The following is a 21490-nucleotide window of genomic DNA, read 5'->3' as shown; positions in this document are numbered from 1 at the left end:
ATAAATACACAGAATATTAATAAAATAATGTAAATTTGTATGAAAATAAAGATGCAAAATACCCATAAAACAACGCATTTTTTATGAAAATATATATACCAAAATGCACATAAAATATTTAAATTTGTATTACAATAAATATACAAAATGCACATACAATAAGGTAAATTTGTATTGAAATAGATATGCAAAATACATATAAAACAATGTAAATTTGTTTCAAAATATACATACGAATACACATAAAATAACGTAGATTTCTGTAAAACATATATACAAAATACACATAAAATGAAGTAAATACGTATAAGAAAATGTATACAAAATACACATAAAATAATGTAAATTCGTATCAAAATAAATAAACTAAATGCCAATAAAAGAATGTTTACTTGTATAAATATAAATATAGAAAATACACATAAAATAACGTAAAATTGTATAAAACTATATACAAAAATAAACAAAAATAATTAAATTTGTATGAAAATAGATATACAAAAGACACAAAATAAGCTAAATTTGAATTAAAATAAATATATAAAATACATAAAATAATGTAAATTTGTCAAAATATATATTCAAATACACATATAATAACGTAAATTTGTATAAAAATATATAAACAAAATACACATTAAATAATGTAAATACGTATAAAAGATATGTACGTAATGTAAAAATTTATAAAATTAAAGATGCAAAATACCCATAAAATATCTCATATATAAAAAAAATATATATATATAAAAATACACAAATAATTAAATTTGTATTAAAATAAATATACAAAATACACATCAAATAAGGTAGATTTTAATTGAAATAGATATGCAAAAAACACATAAAATAATGAAAATTTTTATCAAAATATATACGAATACACACAATAAAACTACGTAAATTTTTATGAAAATATATATACAACATACACATAAAATAATGTAAATACATAGAAAAATATATATACAACATACACATAAAATAATATAAATTCGTATCAAAATAAATAAACAAAATTTCCTCTAAAAGAATGTATGTGTAGGAAAATATATATACAAAATACAAATAAAAAAAAATGTATAAAAATAAAACAAAAATACACAAAAATAATTTAAATTTGTTTGAAAGTAGATATGGAAAATACAAATGAAATTAGGCAAATTTTTATTGAAATACATATAAAAAATACACATAAAATAATGTAAATTTGTATGAAAATATATAAACAAATACACATAAGATAACGTAAATTTCCAAAAAATATATGTACAAAATATACATTAAATAATGTAAATATGTCTAAAAATATATATACAAAATACACAGAATAACGTAAAATCGTATCAAAATAAATAAACAGACAATCAATAAAATAATGTAAATTTGTATGAAAATAAAGATGCAAAATACCCATATAATAACGCATATTTGTTTAAAAATATAAATACAAAAATACACATAAAACAATTAAATTTGCATCAAAATAAATATAGAAAAGGCACATACAATAAAGAAAAATTGTATTGAAATAGATATGCGAAATACACATAAATAATGTAAATTTGTATCAAAATATATATACGAATACACATAAAATAGAGTAAATTTTTATGAAAATATATATTCAAAATATATATATCAAATACACCTAAAATAATGAAAACTCGTATCAAAATAAATAAACAAAATTCCGATAAAAGAACGTATATATGTAGGAAAATAAATATACAAAATTCACATAAAATTAAGAAAATTTGAATAAAAATATATACTAAAATTCACAAAATTAATTTCAATTTGTATGAAAATAGATATAGATAATACACATATAATTAGTTAAATTTGTATTTAAATATATGTACAAAATACACATAAAATAATGTAAATTTGTATGAAATGAAAACAAATTCACATAAAATAACGTTCATTTGTATGAAATATATATACAAAATATACATAGAATAATGTAAAATCGTATCAAAATAAATACACAGAATATCAATAAAATAATGTAAATTTGTATAAAAATAAAGATTTTTATAAAAATACATATACAAAAATACACATAGAATAGCTAAATTTGTAATAAAATTAATATACAAAATGCACGTACAATAAGGGAAATTTGTATTGAAAAAATATGCAAAATGCACATAAAACAATGTGCTCATAAAATAACATATATTTCTATAGAAATATATATATACAAAATACACATGAAATGACGTAAATACGTATAAAAATATATATACACAAAACACATTAAATAATATAAATTCGCATCAAAATAAATAAACAAAATATCAATAAAAGAATGTGTATTTGTATGAAAATAGATATACAAAATACACATAAAATATAGTAAATTTGTATAAAACTCTATACAAAAATACACAAAAAATAATTTAAATTTGTATAAAATATATATACAAAATACACATGATATTATGTAAATTTCTATTGAAATACATATACAAAATACACATCAAATAATGTAAATTTGAATAAAAATATATAAACAAATACACTTAAAATAACGAAAATTTGTATGAAATATATAGAGAAAATACACATTAAATAATGTAAATGTGTATAAAAAAATATATACAAAACACATAGAATAATGTAAAATAGTATCAAAATAAATACACAGAATATTAATAAAATAATGTAAATTTGTATGAAAATAAAGATGCAAAATACGCATAAAACAACGCATTTTTTATGAAAATATATATACCAAAATGCACATAAAATATTTAAATTTGTATTACAATAAATATACAAAATGCACATACAATAAGGTAAATTTGTATTGAAATAGATATGCAAAATACATATAAAACAATGTAAATTTGTTTCAAAATATACATACGAATACACATAAAATAACGTAGATTTCTGAAAAATATATATATACAAAATACACATAAAATGAAGTAAATACGTATAAGAAAATGTATACAAAATACACATAAAAAAATGTAAATTCGTATCAAAATAAATAAACTAAATGCCAATAAAAGAATGTTTACTTGTATAAATATAAATATACAAAATACACATAAAATAACGTAAAATTGTATAAAACTATATACAAAAATAAACAAAAATAATTAAATTTGTATGAAAATAGATATACAAAAGACACAAAATAAGCTAAATTTGAATTAAAATAAATATATAAAATACATAAAATAATGTAAATTTGTCAAAATATATATTCAAATACACATATAATAACGTAAATTTGTATAAAAATATATAAACAAAATACACATTAAATAATGTAAATACGTATAAAAGATATGTACGTAATGTAAAAATTTATAAAATTAAAGATGCAAAATACCCATAAAATATCTCATATTTAAAAAAAAATATATACAAAAATACACAAATAATTAAATTTGTATTAAAATAAATATACAAAATACACATCAAATAAGGTAGATTTTAATTGAAATAGATATGCAAAAAACACATAAAATAATGAAAATTTTTATCAAAATATATACGAATACACACAATAAAACTACGTAAATTTTTATGAAAATATATATACAAAATACACATAAAATAATGTAAATACATAGAAAAATATATATACAACATACACATAAAATAATATAAATTCGTATCAAAATAAATAAACAAAATTTCCTCTAAAAGAATGTATGTGTAGGAAAATATATATACAAAATACAAATAAAAAAAATTGTATAAAAATAAAACAAAAATACACAAAAATGATTTAAATTTTTTTGAAAGTAGATATGGAAAATACAAATGAAATTAGGCAAATTTTATTGAAATACATATAAAAAATACACATAAAATAATGTAAATTTGTATGAAAATATATAAACAAATACACATAAGATAACGTAAATTTCCAAAAAATATATGTACAAAATATACATTAAATAATGTAAATATGTCTAAAAATATATATACAAAATACACAGAATAACGTAAAATCGTATCAAAATAAATAAACAGACAATCAATAAAATAATGTAAATTTGTATGAAAATAAAGATGCAAAATACCCATATAATAACGCATATTTGTTTAAAAATATATATACAAAAATACACATAAAACAATTAAATTTGCATCAAAATAAATATACAAAAGGCACATGCAATAAAGAAAATTTGTATTGAAATAGATATGCGAAATACACATAAATAATGTAAATTTGTATCAAAATATATATACGAATACACATAAAATAGAGTAAATTTCTATGAAAATATATATTCAAAATATATATATCAAATACACCTAAAATAATGAAAACTCGTATCAAAATAAAAAAAAACAAAATTCCGATAAAAGAACGTATATATGTAGGAAAATAAATATACAAAATTCACATAAAATTACGAAAATTTGAATAAAAATATATACTAAAATACACAAAATTAATTTCAATTTGTATGAAAATAGATATAGATAATACACATATAATTAGTTAAATTTGTATTTAAATACATGTACAAAATAAACATAAAATAATGTAAATTTGTATGAAATGAAAACAAATTCACATAAAATAACGTCATTTGTATGAAATATATATACAAAATATACATAGAATAATGTAAAATCGTATCAAAATAAATACACAGAATATCAATAAAATAATGTAAATTTGTATGAAAATAAAGATTTTTATAAAAATACATATACAAAAATACACATAGAATAGCTAAATTTGTAATAAAATTAATATACAAAATGCACGTACAATAAGGGAAATTTGTATTGAAAAAATATGCAAAATGCACATAAAACAATGTGCTCATAAAATAACATATATTTCTATAGAAATATATATACAAAATACACATGAAATGACGTAAATACGTATAAAAATATATATACACAATACACATTAAATAGTATAAATTCGCATCAAAATAAATAAACAAAATATCAATAAAAGAATGTGTATTTGTATGAAAATAGATATACAAAATACACATAAAATATAGTAAATTTGTATAAAACTCTATACAAAAATACACAAAAAATAATTTAAATTTGTATAAAATATATATACAAAATACACATGATATTATGTAAATTTCTATTGAAATACATATACAAAATACACATCAAATAATGTAAATTTGAATAAAAATATATAAACAAATACACTTAAAATAACGAAAATTTGTATGAAATATATAGAAAATACACATTAAATAATGTAAATGTGTATAAAAAATATATACAAAACACATATAGAATAATGTAAAATAGTATCAAAATAAATACACAGAATATTAATAAAATAATGTAAATTTGTATGAAGATAAAGATGCAAAATACCCATAAAACAACGCATTTTATATGAAAATATATATACCAAAATGCACATAAAATATTTAAATTTGTATTAAAATAAATACAAAATGCACATACAATAAGGTAAATTTGTATTGAAATAGATATGCAAAATACACATAAAACAATGTAAATTTGTTTCAAAATATACATACGAAACACATAAAATAACGTAGATTTCTGTAAAATATATATACAAAATACACATAAAATGAAGTAAATACGTATAAGAAAATGTATACAAAATACACATAAAATAATGTAAATTCGTATCAAAATAAATAAACTAAATGCCAATAAAAGAATGTTTACTTGTATAAATAAATATACAAAATACACATAAAATAACGTAAAATTGTATAAAACTATATACAAAAATAAACAAAAATAATTAAATTTGTATGAAAATAGATATACAAAAGACACAAAATAAGCTAAATTTGAATTAAAATAAATATATAAAATACATAAAAAAATGTAAATTTGTCAAAATATATATTCAAATACACATATAATAAAGTAAATTTGTATAAAAATATATAAACAAAATACACATTAAATAATGTAAATACGTATAAAAGATATGTACGTAATATAAAATTTATAAAATTAAAGATGCAAAATACCCATAAAATATCTCATATTTAAAAAAATATATATACAAAAATACACAAATAATTAAATTTGTATTAAAATAAATATACAAAATACACATCAAATAAGGTAGATTTTAATTGAAATAGATATGCAAAAAACACATAAAATAATGAAATTTTTTATCAAAATATATACGAATACACACAATAAAACTACGTAAATTTTTATGAAAATATATATACAAAATACACATAAAATAATGTAAATACATAGAAAAATATATATACAACATACACATAAAATAATATAAATTCGTATCAAAATAAATAAACAAAATTTCCTCTAAAAGAATGTATGTGTAGGAAAATATATATACAAAATACAAAAAAAAAAAAATTGTATAAAAATAAAACAAAAATACACAAAAATGATTTAAATTTTTTTGAAAGTATATATGGAAAATACAAATGAAATTAGGCAAATTTTATTGAAATACATATAAAAAATACACATAAAATAATGTAAATTTGTATGAAAATATATAAACAAATACACATAAGATAACGTAAGTTTCCATAAAATATATGTACAAAATATACATTAAATAATGTAAATATGTCTAAAAATATATATACAAAATACACAGAATAACGTAAAATCGTATCAAAATAAATCAACAGACAATCAATAAAATAATGTAAATTTTTATGAAAATAAAGATGCAAAATACCCATATAATAACGCATATTTGTTTAAAAATATATATACAAAAATACACATAAAACAATTAAATTTGCATCAAAATAAATATACAAAAGGCACATACAATAAAGAAAATTTGTATTGAAATAGATATGCGAAATACACATAAATAATGTAAATTTGTATCAAAATATATATACGAATACACATAAAATAGAGTAAATTTCTATGAAAATATATATTCAAAATATATATATGAAATACACCTAAAATAATGAAAACTCGTATCAAAATAAAAAAACAAAATTCCGATAAAAGAACGTATATATGTAGGAAAATAATTATACAAAATTCACATAAAATTACGAAAATTTGAATAAAAATATATACTAAAATGCACAAAATTAATTTCAATTTGTATGAAAATAGATATAGATAATACACATATAATTAGTTAAATTTGTATTTAAATACATGTACAAAATACACATAAAATAATGTAAATTTGTATGAAATGAAAACAAATTCACATAAAATAACGTTCATTTCTATGAAATACATATATACAACATATACATAGAATAATGTAAAATCGTATCAAAATAAATACACAGAATATCAATAAAATAATGTAAATTTGTATGAAAATAAAGATGCAAAATAATATAAATAAAGCATTTTTATGAAAATACATATACAAAATACACATAGAATAATTAAATTTGTATTAAAATTAATATACAAAATGCACGTACAATAAGGTAAATTTATATTGAAAAAATATGCAAAATGCACATAAAACAATGTATATTTGTTTCAAAATATATATACGAATACACATAAAATAAATATATATTTCTATAGAAACATATATACAAAATACACATGAAATGACGTAAATACGTATAAAAATATATATACACAATACACATTAAATTATGTGAATTCGCGTCAAAATAAAAAAAAAAAAATATCAATAAAAAATGTGTATTTGTAGAAAATAGATATACAAAATACACACAAAATATTTTAAATTTATATAAAACTCTTTTTATAAAAATATATATACCAAAATAATAAAATTTTTAAATTTGTATTACAATAAATATACAAAATGCACATACAATAAGGTAGATTTATATTGAAATAGATATGCTAAATACATATAAAACAATGTAAATTTGCTGCAAAATATATATACCAATACACATAAAATAACGTAGATTACTATAAAAATATATATACAAAATACACATTAAATGAAGTAAATACGTATAAGAAAATGTATTCAAAGTACACATAAAATAATTAAATTTGTATTAAAATAAATATACAAAATACACATACAATAAGGTAAATCTATATTGAAATAGATATGCAAAATAAACATAAAATAATGTAAATTTGTATCAAATCTTATGCGAATACACACAATAAAATAACGTAAATTTTTATGAAAATATATATAAAAAATACACATAAAATAATGTAAATACGTAGAAAAATATATATACAAAATTATGTAAATTCTTATGAAAATAAATGAACAAAATTCCTCTAAAAGAATGTATATTTGTAGGAAAATATAAATACAAAATACAAATAAAATAACTAAAATTTGTATAAAAATATATAAAAAATACATAAAAAAAAATTTAATTTGTTTGAAAATAGATATGCAAAATACACATAAAATTAGGCAAATCTGCATTGAAATACATATACAAAATACACATAAAAAATTGTATATTTGAATTAAAATATATAAACAAATACACATAAAATAGCGTAAATTTATATAAAATATATATACAAAATATACATTAAATAATGTAAATGTGTATATAAATATATATACAAAATACACATAGAATAATGTAAAATCGTATCAAAATAAATAAACAGAATATCAATAAAATAATGTAAATTTGTATGAAAATAAAGATGCAAAATACCCAAATAATAACGCATATTTTTACAACAATACACATAAAATAATTAAATTTGTATTAAAATAAATATACAAAATACACATACAATATGGTAAATTTGTATTGAAATAGATATGCAAAATAAACATAAATAATGTAAATTTGTATCAAAATATATATTCAAAACACAAATAAAATGATATAAATAAGTATCAAATATGCATATCAAAATAATGTAAATTCGTATAAAAATAAATAAACAAAATTACGATAAAAGATGCAAGATACACATTAAATAATGTAAATATGTATAAAAAATATATATACAAAACACAAATAGAATAATGTGAAATCGTATCAAAATAAATACACAGAATATTAATAAAATAATGTAAATTTGTATGAAAATAATGAAGCAAAATTGTCATCAAATAGCGCATTTCTTATAAAAATATATAACCCAAAATACAAATAAAATATTTAAATTTGTATTGAAATAAATATACAAAATGCACATACAATAAAGTAAATTTGTATTGAAAGTGATATGCAAAAATACATATAAAACAATGTAAATTTGTTTCAAAATATATATACGAATACACATAAAATAACGTAGATTTCTATGAAAATATATATACAAAATACACATAAAATTAAGTAAATACGTATTAAAATAGATATACAAAATACACATAGAATAATGTAAAATTGTTTAAAAAACAAACAAACAGAATATAAATAAAATAATGTAAATTTGTATGAAAATAAAAATGCAAAATACCCATATAATAAAGCATATTTTTATAAAAATACATATACAAAAATACACATAGCATAATTAAATTTGTATTAAAATTAATATACAAAATGCATATACAATAAGGTAAATTTGTATTGAAAATATATGTAAAATACACATAAAACAGAGTAAATTTATTTCAAAATCTATATATAAATACTCATAAATCAACGTAGATTTCTATAGAAATATATATACAAATATATATATATATATATATATATATATATATATATATATATATATATATATATATATATATATATATATATATATATATATATATATATATATATATATATATATATATATATATAGATATATATATATATATAGATATATATATATATATATATATATATATATATATATATATATCTATAAATACATTAAATAATGTCAAAGTAAATAAACAAAATAGCAATAAAAGAAAGTGTATTTGTATGAAAATAGATATACAATATACACATACAATCACCTTAATTTGTATAAAACTATATACAAAAATACACAAAAATAATTTTAATTTGTATGAAAATTAATATACAAACTACACATAAAATTAGGTAAATTTGTATTGAAATACATTTACAAAATACACATAAAATAATGTAAATTTGAATGAAAATATATAAACAAATACACTTAAAATAAGGTAAATTTGTATAAAATATATATAAAATTAAATAATGTAAATATATATAAAAGAATATATACAAAACAAATAGAATAATATAAAATCGTATCAAAATAAATACACAGAATATTAATAAAATAATGTAAATTTGTATGAAAATTAAGATGCAAAATACCCATAAAATAACGCATTTTTTATAAAAATATTTATACCAATATATATTTTTATAGAAATCTACGTTTTTTTATTTGTATTCGTATATATATTTTGAAACAAATTTACATTGTTTTATATCTATTTTTTTGTATATCTCTTTCAATACAAATTTACCTTATAGTGTATGCATTTTGTATATTCATTTCAATGCAAATTTAAATATTTTATGTGTATTTTGGTATATATATTTTTATAAGAAATGCGCTATTTTATGGGAATTTTGCATCTTTATTTTCATACAAATTTACATTATTTTATTAATATTCGGTGTATTTCTTTTGATACGATGTTACATTATTTTATTTGTTTTTTGTATATACTTTTTTATACATATTTACATTATTTAATGTGTATCTTGCATATATATTTTATACAAATTTATTATCTATTATCTATTTTCATACAAATACACATTCTTTTCATGATATTTTGTTTATTTATTTTGACACGAATTTACATTATTTGATATGTATTTTGTATATATATTTTTATACGTATTTACATAATTTCATATGTATTTTGTATATATATTTCTATAGAAATCTACTTTATTTTATGTGTATTCGTATATATATTTTGAAACAAATTTACATTGTTTTATTTGTATTTTTGAATATCTCTTTCAATACAAATTTACCTTACTGTATATGCATTTTGTATATTTATTTCAATACAAATTTAAATATTTTATGTTTATTTTGGTAAATATATTTAAAAAAAAATGCTATAATTTTTGGGAATTTTGCATCTTTATTTTCATACAAATTTACATTATTTTATTGATATTCTGTTTATTTATTTTGATATGATTTTACATTATTCTATTTGTTTTTTGTATATATATTTTTTATACACATTTACATTATTTAATGTGTATCTTGCATATATATTTTATACAAATTTACGTTATTTTAAGTGTATTTGTTTATATATTTTCATTCAAATTTACATTATTTGATGTGTATTTTGTATATGTATTTCTATACAAATTTACCTAATTTTATGTGTATTTTGTATATTTCTTTTCAAACAAATTTAAATTATTTTTGTGTATTTTTGTATATAGTTTTATACAAATTTAGGTTATTTTATGTACGCATTTACATTATTTAGTCTGTGTTTTGTATATATATTTTTTTGCAAATTTACTTTATTTAATGTGCATTTTTGTACATATATTTTTATAGAAATTTGCGTTATTTGTATATGTTTTCTCATACAAATTTACATTATTTTATTGCTATTTTGTTTATTTATTTTGATACGAATTACAAGATTATATATGTATTTTGTACATATTTTTTATACGTTTTTACATTACTTAATGTGTATTTTGTTTATATATTTTTAAACAAATCTACGTTATTATATGTATTTGAATAAATATTTTGATACAGATTTACATTATTTTATGTATTTTGTATGTACATTTCAAATCAAATTTAGCTCATTTTAGCTGTATTTTGTATATATATTTTCATACAAATTTAATTACTTCTGTGTATTTTTGTATATAGTTTTATACAAATTTATGATATTTTATGTGTATTTTGTATATTTAAATTTATACAAATACACATTATTTTACTAGTATTTTGTTTATTTATTTTGATACGATTTTTATGTATTTTTTGTATTCATTTTTTATACGTATTTACTTCATTTTATGTGTATATATTTTTATAGAAATCTACGTTATTTTATGTGTATTCGTATATATATTTTGAAACAAGTTTACATTGTTTTACATGTATTTTGCATATCTATTTCAATACAAATTTACCTTATAGTATGTGCATTTTTTATATTTATTTTTAATATTTTATGTGTATTTTCGTATATATATTTTTATAAAAAATGCGTTATTTTATGGCTATTTTGCATCTTTATTTTCATACAAACTTACTTTATTTTATTAATATTCTGTGTATTTATTGTTGATACGATTTTACATTATTCTATTTGTGTTTTGTATATATTTTTTTATACTTATTTACATTATTTAATGTGTATTTTGTATATATATTTGAAACAAATTTACGTTATTTTTACACTAGTTGTTTATATATTTTCATTCAAATTTACATTATTTTATGTGTATTTTGTATATGTATTTCAATACAAATTTACCTAATTTTATGTGTATTTTTTATATTTATTTTCTTACAAATTTAAATTATTTTTGAGTATTTTTGTATATAGTTTTATATAAACTTAGGTTATTTTATGAGTATTTTGTATATTTCATACAAATACACATTCTTTTATTGATATTTTGTTTATTTATTTTGACGAGAATTTAAATTATTTAATGTGTATTTTGTATATATATATATATATATATATATATATATATATATATATATATATATATATATATATATATATATATATATATATATATATATATATATATATATATATATATATATATATATATATATATTTTATACGTATTTATATCATTTCATGTGTATTTTGTATAGATATTTCTATAGAAATCTACGTTATTTTATGTGTATTCGTATATATATTTTGAAACAAATTTACACTTTTATGTGCATTTTGTATAATTTTTCAATACAAATTTACCTTATTGTACGTGCATTTTGTATATTAATTTTAATACACATTTAATTATTCTATGTGTTTTTTCGTATATGTATTTTTAAAAAAATATGCTTTATTTTATGGGTATTTTGCATCTTTATTTTCATATAAAATTACATTATTTTATTGATATTCTGTGTATTTATTTTGATACGATATTACATTATTCTATGTATATTTTGTATATCTATTTTATACAATTGTACGTTATTTTATGTGAATTTGTTTTTATTTCATACAAATTTACATTATTTTATGTGTATTTTGTACATGTATTTAAATACAAATTTAACTAATTATATATGTATTTTGTATATCTATTTTCATACAAATTGAAATTTATTTTTTTGCTTTTATGTATATATTTTTATTCAAATTTTCGTAATTTTATGTGTATTTTGTATATTTATTTTCCTACAAATATACGTTCTTTTCTCTGAATTTTTTTTTATTTATTTTGATACGAATTTAATTTTTTTTGGTGTATTTGATATATATATTTTTATACTTATTTACATAATTTTATATGTATTTTGAATATATATTTTCATAGAAATTTACTCTATATGTTTATACAAAAAAACACAAAAATAATTTAAATTTGTATGAAAATAAATATACAAAATACACATAAAATTAGATAAGTTTGTATTTAAATACATATACAAAATACACTTAAAATAATGTAAATTTGAATGAAATTATATAAACAAATACACTTAAAATAACGTTAATTTGTATAAAATATATATAAAAAATACACATTAAATAATGAAAATATGTATAAAAAAATATATACCAAACACAAATAGTATAACATAAAATCGTATCAAAATTTATACACAGAATATTAATAAAATAATGTACATTTGTATGAAAACTAAGATGCAAAATACCTATAAAATAACACATTTTTTATTAAATTATATATACCAAAATACAAATAAAATATTTGAATTTGTATTAAAATAAATATACAAAATGCAAATACAATAAGGTAAATTTAAATTTAAAATATTTTTGTGTATTTTTGTATATAGTTTGATACAAATTTAGGTTATTTTTTGTGTATTTTGTATATCTATTTTCATACAAATACACATTCTTTTATTGATATTTTGTTTATTTATTTTGACGCGAATTTACATTATTTAATGTGTATTTTGTATATATATTTTTATACGTATTTACATCATTTCATGTGTATTTTGTATAGTTTTAAACAAATTTATATTATTTAATGTGTATTTTGTATATATATATTTATTCAAATACACATTCTTTTATTCGTATTCTGTCTATTTATTTTGATACTAATTTACATTATTTTATGTGTATTTTGTATACATTTTTTATACGTATTTACTTAATTTTATGTGTATTTTGTATATATATTTTTATAGAAATCTACCTTATTTCATGTGTATTTGTATATATATTTTAAAACAAATTTACATTGTTTATATGTATTTTGCATATCTATTTTTGTGTATTCTGTATTCATTTTTGTTATACATAGAATAATGTAAAATCGTATCAAAATAAGTACACAGAATATCAATAAAATAATTTAAATTTGTATGAAAATAAAGATGCAAAATACCCATAAGATAAAGCATTTTTTTTTTTTTAAAATACACATACAAAAATACACATAGAATAATTAAATTTGTATTAAATTTATTATACAAAATGCACACATACAATAAGGTAAATTTGTACTGAAAAAAAACGCAAAATACAAATAAAACATTGTAAATTTGTTTCAAAATATATATACGAATACATATAAAATAACGTAGATTTCTATAGAAATATATATACAAAATACATATATATATATATATATATATATATATATATATATATATATATATATATATATATATATATATATATATATATATATATATATATATATATATATATATATATATATATATATATATATATATATATATATATATATATATATATATATATATATATATATATATATATATATATATATATATATATATATATATATATATATATATATAAAATACATATTAATTAATGTAAATTCGTGACAAAATAAATAAATAAAATATCATGAAAAGAATGTGTATTTGTATGAAAATAAATAATAGATAATAAATTTGTATGTAATATATATGCAAGATACACATTAAATAATGTAAATATGTATAAAAAAATATACAAAAAACAAATAGAATAATGTAAAATCGTATCAAAATAAATACACCGAATATTAATAAAATAATGTAAATTTGTATGAAAATAAAGATGCAAAATTCCCATCAAATAGCGCATTTCTTATAAAAATACACCAACCTACACTTAAAATATTTAAATTTGTAATGAAATAAATATACAAAATGCACATACAATAAGGTAAACTTCTGTTGAAAGAGATATGCAAAAATATATATAAAAAATTGTAAATTTGTTTCAAAATATATATACGAATACACATAAAATAACGTAGATTTCTATAAAAATATATATACAAAATACACATAAAATTATGTAAATACGAATAAAAAAATGTAAACAAAATACACATAAAATAATATAAATTCGAAACAAAATAAATAAACAATATACCAATAAAAGAATGTGTATTTGTTCTGTGTATTTTTGTATATAGTTTTATACAAATTTACGATACAAATACAAATACAAATATACACATTAAATAATTTGAAATTGAATGAAATAAATATACAAAATAAACATAAAATAAGGTAAATTTGTAATAAAATATATGTAAGAATACACATGAAATAATATAAATTTGTATGAAAATATATATACAAATACATATCAAATAATATAAATTTGTATAAAATTTGTTTCAAAATATATACGAATACACACAATAAAATAACGTAAATTTTAATGAAAATGTATATATAAAATACACATAAAATAATTTAAATACGTAGAAAAATATATATACAAAATACACATAAAATAATGTAATATCTGAAAAAATTAAATACACGAAATTCCAATAAAAGAATGTATATTTGTAGGAAAATATATATACAAAAAACAAATAAAATAACTAAAATTTGTATAAAAATACATACAAAAATACACAAAAATAATTTAAGTTTGTTTGAAAAAAGATATGCAAAAAACACATAAAGTTAGGCCAATTTGTATTTTGTATATATATTTTTATACGTATTTACTTAATTTATGTGTATTTTGTATATATATTTTTATAGAAATCTACGTTATTTTATGTGTATTCGTATATATATTTTGAAACAAATTTACATTGTTTTATATGTATTTTTGCATATCACTTTCAATACAAGTTTACCTTATTGTATGTGCATTTTGTATATTTACTTCAATACAAATTTAAATATTTTATGTGTATTTTGTTATATATATTTTTATAAGAAATGCGCTATTTGATGGGAATTTTGCATCTTTATTTTCATACAAATTTACATTATTTTATTAATATTCGGTGTATTTATTTTGATACGATTTCACATTATTCTATTTGTTTTTTGTATATATATTTTTTATACATATTTACATTATTTAATGTGTATATTGCATATATATTTCATACAAATTTATTATCTATTATTTATTTTCATACAAATACACATTCTTTTCATGATATTTTGTTTATTTATTTTGACACGAATTTACCTAGATATGTATTTTGTATATATATTTTTATACATATTTACATAATTTCATGTGTATTTTGTATATATATTTCTATAGAAATCTACGTTATTTTATGTGTATTCGTATATATATTTTGAAACAAATTAACTTTGTTTTATATGTATTTTTGAATAACTCTTTCAATGCATATTTACCTTACTGTATATGCATTTTGTATATTTATATCAATACAAATTTATATATTTTATGGGTATTTTGGTATATATATTTAAAAAAAAATGCGCTATTTTATGGGAATTTTGCATCTTTCTTTTCATACAAATTTACATTATTTTATTGATATTCTGTGTATTTATATTGATAGGATTTTACATTATTCTATTTCTTTTTTGTATATATTTTTTTATAAACATTTACATTATTTAATGTGTATCTTGCATATATATTTTATACAAATTTACGTTATTTTAAGTGTATTTGTTTATATATTTTCATTCAAATTTACATTATTCTATGTGTATTTTGTATATGTATTTCAATACAAATTTACCTAATTTTATGTGTATTTTGTATATTTCTTTTCATACAAATTTTAAATATTTTTGTGTATTTTTGTATATAGTTTCATACAAATTTAGGTTATTTTATGTACGCATTTACTTTATTTAATGTGTGTTTTGTATATATATTTTTATGCAAATTTACTTTATTTTATGTGCATTTTTGTACATATATTTTTTTTAGAAATTTGCTTTATTTTATGCGCATGTTAAAATATTTTGATACAAATTTACATTATTTTATTGCTATTTTGTTTATTTATTTTGATACGAATGAAAATAGATATACAAAATATACATAAAATAAACTAAATTTGTATTGAAATATATATACAAAATACATAAAATAATGTAAAATTGTATCAAAATATTTTAACAGATGCGCATAAAATAACGTAAATTTGCTTTAAAATATACAAATACACATTAAATAATGTAAATATGTATAAAAAAGTATATACAAAACACAAATAGAATAATGTAAAATCGGATCAAAATAAATACACAGAATATTAATAAAACAATGTAAATTTGTATGAAAATAAAGATGCAAAATACCCATTAAATAACGCATTTTTTATAAAATATATATACCAAAATACTATGAAAAATTAATTTGTATTAAAATAAATATACAAAATACACATACAATGTAAATCTGTATTGAAATAGATATGTTAAATACATATAAAACAATGTAAATTTGTTTCAAAATATATATACGAATACTCATAAAATAAGGTAGGTTTGTATAAAAATATATATACAAAATACACATAAAATGAAGTAAATACGTATAATAAAATGTATACAAAATACACACAAAATAATGTAAATTCGTATCAAAATAAAAAAAACAAAATACCAATAAAAGAATGTGTATTTGTATAAATATACAAAATACACATAAAATAACGTAAATTTGTATAAAACTATACAAAAATACACAGCAGTAATTAAATTCGTATGAAAATAGATATACAAAATACAGATAAAATAAGCTAAATTTGAATTGAAATGTATATAAAATACAATATTTTATGTGTATATTTGTATTTGTATTTAGGTTATTTTATGTATTTTGTATATATTTTCATCCAAAATTACATTATTTTATTGGTATTTTCTTAATTTAATTCGATACGAATTTAGATTATTTACAGGTATTTTCTATACATATTTTTATACTCATTTACATTATCTAATGTGTGTTTTGTATATATATTTTATGCAAATTTATTTTATGCTCATTTTTGTACATATATTTTATAGAAATTTGTTATTTTATGTATATAGTTTTATATAAATTTACATTATTTTATGTGCATTTTGTATATTTATATTTATACAAATACACATTCTTTTATTGGTATATTGTTTATTTACATTTTACGAATTTACATTATTTTATGTGAATTTTGTATACATTTTTTTTATACGTATTTACTTAACTCTATATGTATTTTGTAAATGTATTTTTATAGAAATATACGTTATTTTATGTGTATTCGTATATATATTTTTAACAAATTTACATTATTTTATATGTATTTTGCATATCTATTTCAATACAAATTTACCTTATTGTATGTGCATTTTGTATATTTATTTTAATACAAATTGAAATATTTTATGTGGATTTTGGTATCAATAATTTTATAAAAAAACGTAAATTTGTATAAAAAAAATATGTACAAAACATAAATAGAATAATGTAAAATCGTATCAAAATAAATACACAGAATATTAATAAAATAATGTAAATTTGTATGAAAATAAAGAAGCAAATACCCATAAAATAACGAATTTTTTTATTTATAAAAATATATATACCAGAATACACATCAAAAAATTAAATTTGTATTAAAATAAATATACAAAAAAACACATACAATAAGGTAAATTTGTATTGAAATAGATATGCAAAATACATATAAAACAATGTAAATTTGTTTCGAAATATATATACGAATACACATAAAATAACGTAGATTTCTATAAAAATATATATACAAAATACACATAAAATGAAGCAAATAAGTATAAAAAATTTATACAAAATGAACATAAAATAATGTAAACTCGTATCAAAATAAATAAACAAAATACTAATAAAAGAATGAGTATTTGTATAAATATAAATATACAAAATACACATAATATAACGTAAATTTATATAAAACTATATACAAATATATACAAAAGTAATTAAATTTGTGTGAAAATAGATATACAAAATATACATAAAATAAGCTAAATTTGAATTGAAATATATATACAAAATACACATATTTTGCATATCTATTTTCAAACAAATTTAAATTATTTTGTGTATTTTTGTATATATTTTTGTTATACATAGAATAATGTAAAATCGTATCAAAATAAGTACAGAATATCAATAAAATAATTTAAATTTGTATGAAAATAAAGATGCAAAATACCCATAAGATAAAGCATTTTTTAAATACATATACAAAATACACATAGAATAATTAAATTTGTATTAAAATTAATATACAAATGCACATACACAAAAGGTAAATTTGTATTGAAAAAACGCAAAATACAAATAAAACAGTAAATTTGTTTCAAAATATATATACGAATACATAAAATAACGTGTATATTGTATATCTATTTTCATACAAATACACATTCTTTTATTGATATTTTGTTTATTTATTTTGACGCGAATTTACATTATTTATATATATATATATATATATATATATATATATATATATATATATATATATATATATATATATATATATATATATATATATATATATATATATATATATATATATATATATATATATATATATATATATATATATATATATATATATATATATATATATATATATATATATATATATATATATATATTTTTATACGTGTTTACATCATTTGATGTGTATTTTGTATATATATTTCTATAGAAATCTACGTTGATTTATGGGTATTCGTATATAGATTTTGAAATAAATTTACACTGTTTTATGTGTATTTTGCATATTTTTTCAATACAAATTTACCTTATTGTATATGCATTTTGTATATTAATTTTAATACAAATTTAATTATGCTATGTGTATTTTTGTATATGTATTTTTATAAAAATATGCTTTATTTTATTGGTATTTTGCATTTTTATTTTCATACAAATTTACATTTTTTTATTAATATTCTGTTTATTTATTTTTTTTAAACAATTTTACATTATTCTATGTGTATTTTGTATATCTATTTTTATACGTATTTACTTAATTTTAGGTGTGTTTTGTATATATATTTTTATTGAAATCTACGTTATTTTATGTGTATTCGTACATATATTTTGAAACAAATTTACATTGTTTTATATGTATTTTTGCATATCACTTTCAATACAAGTTTACCTTATTGTATGTGCATTTTGTATATTTATTTCAGTACAAATTTAAATATTTTATGTGTATTTTGGTATATATATTTTTATAAGAAATGCGCTATTTGATGGGAATTTTGAATCTTTATTTTCATACAAATGTACATTATCTTATTAATATTCGGTGTATTTATTTTGTTACGATTTCACATTATTCTATTTGTTTTTTGTATATATTTTTTTATACATATTTACATTATTTAATGTGTATCTTGCATATATATTTCATACAAATTTATTATCTATTATTTATTTTCATGCAAATACACATTCTTTTCATGATATTTTGTTTATTTATTTTGAGACGAATTTACCTAGATATGTATTTTGTATATATATTTTTATACGTATTTACATAATTTCATGTGTATTTTGTATATATATTTCTATAGAAATCTACGTTATTTTATGTGTATTCGTATATATATTTGTAAAAAATTTAACTTTGTTTTATATGTATTTTTGAGTATCTCTTTCAATACATATTTTCCTTACTGTATATGCATTTTGTATATTTATTTCAATATAAATTTAAATATTTTATGTGTATTTTTATATATATTTTATAAAAATGCGCTATTTTATGGGAATTTTGCATCTTTCTTTTCATACAAATTTACATTATTTTATTAATATTCTGTGTATTTATATTGATAGGATTTTACATTATTCTATTTCTTTTTTGTTTATATTTTTTTATACACATTTACATTATTTAATGTCTATCTTGCATATATATTTTATACAAATTTACGTTATTTTAAGTGTATTTGTTTATATATTTTCATTCAAATTTACATTATTTTATGTGTATTTTGAATATGTATTTCAATTCAAATTTACCTAATTTTATGAGTATTTTGTATATTTCTTTTCAAACAAATTTTAACTATTTTTGTGTATTTTTGTATATAGTTTTATACAAATTTAGGTTATTTTATGTACGCATTTACATTATTTAATGTGTGTTTTGTA

The sequence above is a fragment of the Eriocheir sinensis genome, unplaced genomic scaffold (genome assembly GCF_024679095.1).
Source record: "Eriocheir sinensis breed Jianghai 21 unplaced genomic scaffold, ASM2467909v1 Scaffold40, whole genome shotgun sequence".
NCBI classification, from domain to species: domain Eukaryota; kingdom Metazoa; phylum Arthropoda; class Malacostraca; order Decapoda; family Varunidae; genus Eriocheir; species Eriocheir sinensis.
This window is presented reverse-complemented; position numbering follows the sequence as displayed.